At 47.1% G+C, this 7,845-nt stretch overlaps 1 long non-coding RNA gene across 1 annotated transcript; it reads left to right on the forward strand.

Annotated features, from left to right (window-relative positions):
• Positions 1-1,222: 1,222 nt before the first annotated feature.
• On the forward strand, positions 1,223-7,208 carry LOC123994535. The gene is made up of 3 exons (XR_006831665.1): positions 1,223-1,473; positions 1,651-1,897; positions 2,076-7,208. It is a non-coding gene; the product is annotated as an uncharacterized LOC123994535 (long non-coding RNA).
• Positions 7,209-7,845: the final 637 nt, after the last annotated feature.

A 7,845-nucleotide genomic window follows, 5' to 3' on the forward strand; every position in this document is an offset into this window, starting at 1 on the left:
TGGGACCAAGAGAGTGAGAGGCCATCAGACTGTTGAACAGCCATCACTAGCCGGCTACCTGCCCGGTACTCTGCCCTGCACCTTGAGACTAATGCCCAATGTATATAAAGACATTGAACACTGGTCACTTCATATACTGTTATATATACTTCATATACTGTTAATATACTGTTGTTTACTCACTGTATATGTACAGTGGGGTCAGAAATGATTGACACCCTTGATAAAGATGAAAAAAATTACTATATAAAAAAATTACTATATAAAATAAATCATTTAAATACTGAGCTATTTGTTCGATCAAATAAATTCTGAAATTTTATTATTTTATACTAATACAATTTCCCAGAGAAATATGTTTTTAACAAGTAATATATTTATTTCTCAAAAAGTAGGGGTCAAAATTATTGACACCCCTGTTTCAATACCTAACCTTGCAAGGATAGCGGCACTGAGCATTTTCCTGGAGAACACATTGGGAGGGATGAAGGACCATTCCTCCATACAGAATGCTTCCAGATCCTTAATATCCTTCTATCTGTGCATATGGACTGCCCTCTTCAATTCAAACCATATATTTTCAATGGGTTTCAAGTCGAAACTGAGATGGCCATTGCAAAATGTTGATTTTTGTGACCAATTAACAATTAATTTAGATTTTTTCTTGGGGTTATTGTCTTGCTGGAAGATCAAGTATCAGCCTCCTGGTAGAGGCAACCCGGTTTCTGGCTAAAATGTCCTAGGTACTGGGTAAAGTTCATTAAGCTGTTGACCTTAACAAGGGCCCCAGGACCAATGGAAGCAAAATAGCCACATAGCATCAATGATCCACCACTATAATTTACAGAAGGTATGGGATTCTTTTCTGCTTATGCATTCTAATTTTGACGCCAAACCCACCACTGGTGTGTGTGGCCAAAGATATCTATTTTCATGAGATCTGACCAAAGCACTGTTTCTAATCCAAGTGCCAACGCCGTTTAGCCAACGGTAGGCGTTTGCATTCGTTTGATGACATGAAAATAGAGCTCTTTGGCCACGCACACCAGTGGAAAGAAAGGGAAGAGCATTGGGCATTTGATCCTCTGCCATCAGAGAGAGAGAGAGAGAGGGAGGGAGAGAGAGAGAGAGAGAGAGAGAGAGAGAGAACGTGTGAGAGAGATAGGAGAAAGAAAGCTGCAGAGGGCACATGATGGTCCTTGTCCAACATGAAAGGATCTAGTTGTTCTATCATCGTCAGCTCTTTCTGAATATCACTTTTGAAGCCCTTTTGATTTTGATATGCCGTGTTTGTTTGTTTTTTTGGCTCGAGTTTTCTTGTGGCTGTTATTTCTCATCTCTCCTCCGACATGCATGACGTGCTTGAATGGAGTGTTTAGATTGGAGTATATGATGAAGAAAATACAGGAATACTGGAGTCTCTTACGTTCTCTATTATTGGAGTGGCACTGATCCTTCTCATAACATTATCAGGTAAGTATTACTGATGGTCAGCAAGCACTGGCAGACTCCATTTGTTTTGGTTCAAAGCTTGGTCTAATTGTGAGGCAAATCTCTTCTGCCAGAACCAATTACCAGACTTATGATTGTTGTTGCTAATAGAAAGAGCAATGACTCGGAAAACACCTTTTTAAAACTCTGACTTCACAGGACGGGCCTCATCGCCAAACTGCCGCATTTCCTCCAACACATGCCTGAGCAATGTCTTTCCTCCGCCAGCACATATTGCTAAGAACCATTCATGCGCAGCGCCCCTCCACCCACCAAATGCTCCCACCTCCTGCCTGCCAAACACAGCCAAGAGGAAATGTCTGACAGACATCAAATCCACAGGCATTCCAAGTCTCTCAATGAAAATACCCTAGAGGGAAGACAACTGAGCTTGGTCATTCAAAAGGTACTGTAGGGAACAAGGAAGCAATCCATTTCTTTTTTTCAAATATATATATATTTTTTACCTAGAGCAGTTGTTTCCCTTCCTCTCCATGTGATGGCCTCTGCTAGATCTTTTTCTATTGTTCCTTTGTGCTCTCACTAACGCTCTACTGACCTTGCACTTTCCTTTTTTCCCCCAGTGCTGGGTTGGTATTGGAGCTGGACTCGCTGCACTGCCTCCTGCCTTTATGCACATAGATCATTTGCTGTGGACCTCTCGGCCCTTTGTCTGACAGTGCCTCTAATCCCCTTGGCTACATACTGCAGCTCACTGCAGCTCCAGTGCCGGCCCTATCACTCTGCCCCAGCCCCAACCCCCTTTGCCAGGTATCCACATTGATTTCCAGCTGGAAATAACCGCTGCCTACACCCGGACCCAGCTCCCGTCAACCCAACTGTAATGTGGAGTGGAACAGGGAAACCCAAGAGCAGACTCAGTCGAGGGGACTGGGGTGAAGTAATCAAGACATTTATTGAAACACAGGGGGAAGATGGAGTGCAGGCCAGGGGAAGCTCGGGCGGGTTGCAGGAAACCTGGTGCGGAGGCTGAGGCTGGAGTGAGTGGGGTTGGGACAGGGTAAGCAGGTCCGGAGGGGAATCCAAGGGAGTAGTAGAGGGGAATCCAGGGCAGAGTAGCAGGATGAGGAGACGTGGGACTGGAGACAGGGACCAGAGTCAGAGCAGGCAGAACTGTAGCAGAGAGGAAAACAGTGTCAGGCAAGGAAAACAGGCACAACAGAATCTAATAGTAACAAATGGCTAGATGTGTAGACTGACTGAGCAGAGATTACGATCTGGCAGTGTGGAAATGGCAGGACTGAGTATTTGTAGAGGTCTTGATTATGGGCAGGTTGTAGCTGGTGGGGACCTGCTCTGACTGAGCACACCTGTCTCCACCCACACAATAAGAGAGAGGGAGAGAACACTGGGGGAGTGGCAGCAGGTCAAGGAGACACAGGATGAGCAGTTGAGGGCATGACAGGAGCAGATGTAACAGTAACCCCCTTCTACTGGCACCACTTGGCTTATCTGAGTGTGAGGTATAGAAATCACGTAAGAGGGAGGGGTCCAGAACATGACGGTGGAGCACCCAGCAGTGCTCCTTCGGTCCGTATCCTTCCCAGTCCAACAGGTACTGCCAGCCGCGACCCCGACGGCGCACATCCAAAATCCGCCGAATTGTATAGGCAGGATGGTCATCAATGAGCTGAGGGGGTGGAGGAGCTGCTGCAGGCTGAGACAGGGGACTGGAGCAGACAGGTTTAATCAGGGATACATGAAAGGTAGGATGGATCCTGAGAGAGGCTGGGAGTTTCAGGTGCACAGCAGAGGGGTTAATGACACTTTCAAAGGGACCAATGAAATCGGAGGGAAGGTTTCTTCGATGCCACCTTCAATGGCAGATCCTTTAATGAGAGCCATACCTTTTGACCTGGGGTGTAGACTGGGGCTGAGACCCGGCAACGGTTGGCTGGGGACTGGGTCCTGCCGGAGGCGCAAAGGGCAGCCCGAGCCTTCCTCCAGGTATGATGACAACGGCGCAGATGGTCCTGGACAGAGGGAACCGCAACCTATTTGGCAGGGAACAAGAAGGGTATGTAACCCAGAGCACACTCGAAGGGTGACATACCCGACGAGGCATTGGTGAGGGTGTTGTGGGCATATTCAACCCAGGGTAGCTGAGCGCTCCAGGAGGAAGGGTTAGCAGATGTCACGCAGCGTAGGGCAGTCTCCATCTCTTGGTCGGCCCATTTGGTCTGGCCGTTGGTCTGGGGGTGATATCCAGAAGAAAGACTGACATTGATACCAAAAGCTGAACAGAAGGATCTCCTTACCTGGGGTCCCCTGTCGGAAACGATGTCAGTGGGAATGCCATGCCGACACATGGCATACTAGCAGGTCCGCAGTCTCCCTGGAGGACGGGAGCTTGGAGAGGGGAATGAAGTGAGACACTTTGGAAAACCTGTCAATAGTGGTGAGGATTACGAAGTTACCGTTAGATGGGGAAGGCCTGTGACGAAGTCCAGAGCTATGTGTGGCCAGGGCGACTGGTTATGGGAAGAGGGCACAGCAGTCCGGGAAGTGGGTTTGGTAGAAGATTGTTCCGAGAACAAACCAAGCAGGCTGAGACAAACTTCAGGACATCCCTGCGCTGATGCAGGAAGGTGAGGGTCCGGTTCATACCAGTGTGACAGGTGAGGTGATTAGAATGGCCCCACAGAAGAACCTCAGAGACAACACAATCTGGAACAAACAGAGCATTTCTAGGACCGTTACACGGGTCAGGCTGGTTCTGCTGAGCCTGGAGGATACAGGAATTGATCTCCCAGGCGATGGCAGCAATGATGCAGGTGGATGGCACAATGGTTTCTGGCTTGGTTCCCGTGTTGTCGGTGGTGAACTGGCGGGAGAGGGCATCAGGCTTGAGATTCTTAGAACCGGGGCGATAAGTGAGTGTTAAATTGAATCTACCGAAGAACAAGACCCACCTGGCTCGCTGGGAGTTCAGATGTTTGGTGGTCTGGATTTAGGACAGGTTTTTATGGTCAGTCCACATGATGAATGGGGGAGGGGGGGCAGAGCCCTCCAGCCAGTGGCGCCATTCCTCAAGAGCCAGCTTAACTGCCAGGAGTTCCCGGTTTCCGATGTCAAAATTCCTCTCTGCAGGTGAGCGCTTATGGGAAAAGAATGTACATGGGTGGACCTTCTGATCAGAGGGGGAACGTTGAGACAGAACAGCACCTACCCCGGTGTCAGAGGCATCCACCTCCACGGTGAACTGGAATCCTGGGTTGGGCTGATTAAGGACCGGAGCGGAGGTGAAGCTTGACACTTGAGTTCCAGGAATGCTGCCTCTGCCACAGGAGTCCAGTGGAACAGAGGTGGAGGTGACAGTGGTGAGAGGTTTAGCCAGACGGTTGTAGTTGTGGATAAAACATCTGTAAAAATGTGCAAACCCCAGGAAACGCTGTAGCTGCTTCAGGTTGGAGGGCGCAGGCCACTCTGTGACTGCCATGACCTTGGCGGGGTCCATATGTAACTGTCCCTGTGCAATAATATAACCCAGGAAAGACAGTGGCAGCATGGAACTCACACTTTTCAGCTTAAAAAAAGCCTTTTCTCCAACAGCAGTTGAAGAACTTGATGAACGTGTTGCTGATGAACCTCAGGGTCCTTGGAAAAAAATCCAAATAGACAAAAAAAAGTGTCCAATCACATCCCTCAGCACATCATTGACTAGGTTCTGGAAAACAGCAGGGGTGTTAGTAAGACCAAAAGGCATGACCAAATACTCAGTGGTGTGTTGAACACAGTCTTCCACGCGTCCCCCTCTCTTATGCGGACAAGGTGGTAGGCATTCTGGAGGTTGAGTTTGGTAAACACCGTGGCACCATTGAGGGGGGCAAAAGCAGAGCTGATGAGTGGCACGGGGTACTGTTCTTTACTGTGATATTATTCAGCGCACAGAAGTCTATGCACGGCCTTAGTGACCCATCATTTTTCTTCACAAAGAAAAACCCAGCACCCACCGAGGAGGAAGATGGCTTGATAAGTCCTGCAGCCAGAGTATCCTGGATGTACCTCTCCATAGCCTCTTGCGCGGGGATAGAGAGGTTTAATAACCGACTACTGGGAAAAGGAGCTCCAGGCTGGAGGTCAAAGGCGCAGTCGTACGGCTGATGAGGTGGCAGCGATGGGGTGCGGTGCTTGCTGAACACAGGAGCTAGATCGTGATACTCGGGAGGAACTGATGACAGGTCCGGAGATTCTGGAATGAACTGGGGAACAAACAAGGCAGGGGCAGAGTAACGAAATGAAATCCAAGTGGTTACCTTTCCAGCAGTCCAGTCAATCTGTGGGTTGTGTAGCTTTAACCCGGTCTTGATTATGGAACAGGTTACAGCTGGTGGGGGATCTGCTCTCATTCAGCACACCTGTCTCCGCCCACACAATCACACACAGAGAGAGAGGGAGAGGGAGAGAGCACTGGGGGAGTGGCAGCAGATCAAGGAGACACAGGATGAGCAGTAGAGGGCGTGGCAGAAGCAGATGTAACACCAACAGTGGGTGAGCAGGAAAAATGTACCCATTAGGATGTGGTTCTGTTATCTGTGTATGTGTATGTATGTGTGGGTGAAAGAGAGAGAAAGAGAGAGAGGGTTAAACTAAAGAGAATCAGGGTCTGCACATTCCATTGTACTCTTGTCTCTGTACAGCCCTCTTTGGTCACTTAGGTTCAACTGAAAAAGTGTATGGATCTGCTAAAGAACATGGAATCCTCCTGTTTTCTAGGTGAGCAAGAGATGACATCTCCCAGAGGGAGATCTCCTCTCTTAGCCCATGAACACCACCCCTAAAAAATGTGATCTGATTCACAGTTAACTAGTATACGCAAACAGTATAACCTGGTACAGAAACACATGAACTCTGTATAGGCTAATCTACAGTGACATGTTAATGCTACAGCAGCTCCCTTCCCTCTCAGTGAGAGAGGGTTTCCCCAGCATGGGGCGGCAGGGTGCGGTACAATGCCTGATTTACTGCCACCCTAATGTGGAGCAGAGCTCAAAGAGAGACTCAAGGGGGGCCTGGGATGCACCCTAACCCCGTTCCCCTTTCCTCTTCTTCTCCTCACTCTCTCTCTTCATCTGAGAGAACACTGACACTGGTCAGCAGTGGCAGAGTTCCCCTACTGTAATGCATTAGGCTGGTGTCAGGTGCCTAGAGCCAACACATGGCTATTCTAGATCAGCTTGTTTGTTTACTTTGGGTAGTTGATCAATGAAATAAGGACGTTGGGCCTCTGAACGCTGACAGACGGCAAGGTCAAAGAAATGTGTTTGTTTGTGTTCGAAATACAACAATGAATTATTGAAGTACACACGCAGGATCTTCATTTGAGCCAGTTTGCTACAGCAGGAAAATAATCCTGCAGTAACAGGAAATGTTAATTATTATGTGGATTATAATTAATCAACATTTTTTGTAGGAGATGATACATTTTATGTTAGGGCAAATCACGACTGACATTTTAAAGTGGAAATTGCTAACTTTAGAGGCCTTTTTAAACCTTGAATAAACTACAAGTTCTCATTTCCTGCTGTGCTCAGCAACAAAAGAGTGATCAAATTAAGATCCTACATCTGTATCCATGTTTTAATGTAAACCTTGTCCTTTTTTCTAATAGCATCCACGTAATGTACACAGAGAGATTCGATAGAGGCTTTGATATAGCCTATGCTGTAAACATTTAAACCGCCAATTAAAACCATACTTTACTTCACACACAATTTGTTTATGGTGGGTAATGCTGGAGTCACACACCAATCCATGCAATCTTCCCCATCTCTTCATCCATCTGCTGTGACAGCTAAACTCAGCGCCGCAAAAAGATGGACCAAATATTTACTCTCCTTATTGTTCCTTGTGGTGGCCTCCTCCTCCTCTCCTCTGACTCTCTCTCAGCAGGAGGGAATCATAGGTTTATTTCGGGAATCATCAGCAAGAGTGCTTGCTCGACTCCTTTCCTTGTGTTTTTATTCACTTTACGTCATAACACCTCTTATAACTGTACTTCCAGTTCAATGGTGTTGATGTTATAACTGTGTATTGCTGTTGTTATCCAGTTCAAAATATTCATACATTCATACATAGATACCACTATGTTTGAGATAGTTGGCATAGTAGAAGAAAACAGCTTAACCGAGAGGAAAAATGTTAAAGCATAATTTATCTTCACTAAACTAATTATTCTCCAGTTTCCAAGTATCAAATCTGTTTCCAAGTATTGCAGAAATGCTAATTGGAAGGGGTTTCCGAAAAGAGACATAAAATTGATAGAAAAACCCAGACTGTTGGTAGGGATGTATAAAACATGTCATCTCCATGGCAACTGAAACATTTCAAGAT

This window comes from Oncorhynchus gorbuscha, linkage group LG02 (assembly GCF_021184085.1).
Source record: "Oncorhynchus gorbuscha isolate QuinsamMale2020 ecotype Even-year linkage group LG02, OgorEven_v1.0, whole genome shotgun sequence".
NCBI lineage: Eukaryota > Metazoa > Chordata > Actinopteri > Salmoniformes > Salmonidae > Oncorhynchus > Oncorhynchus gorbuscha.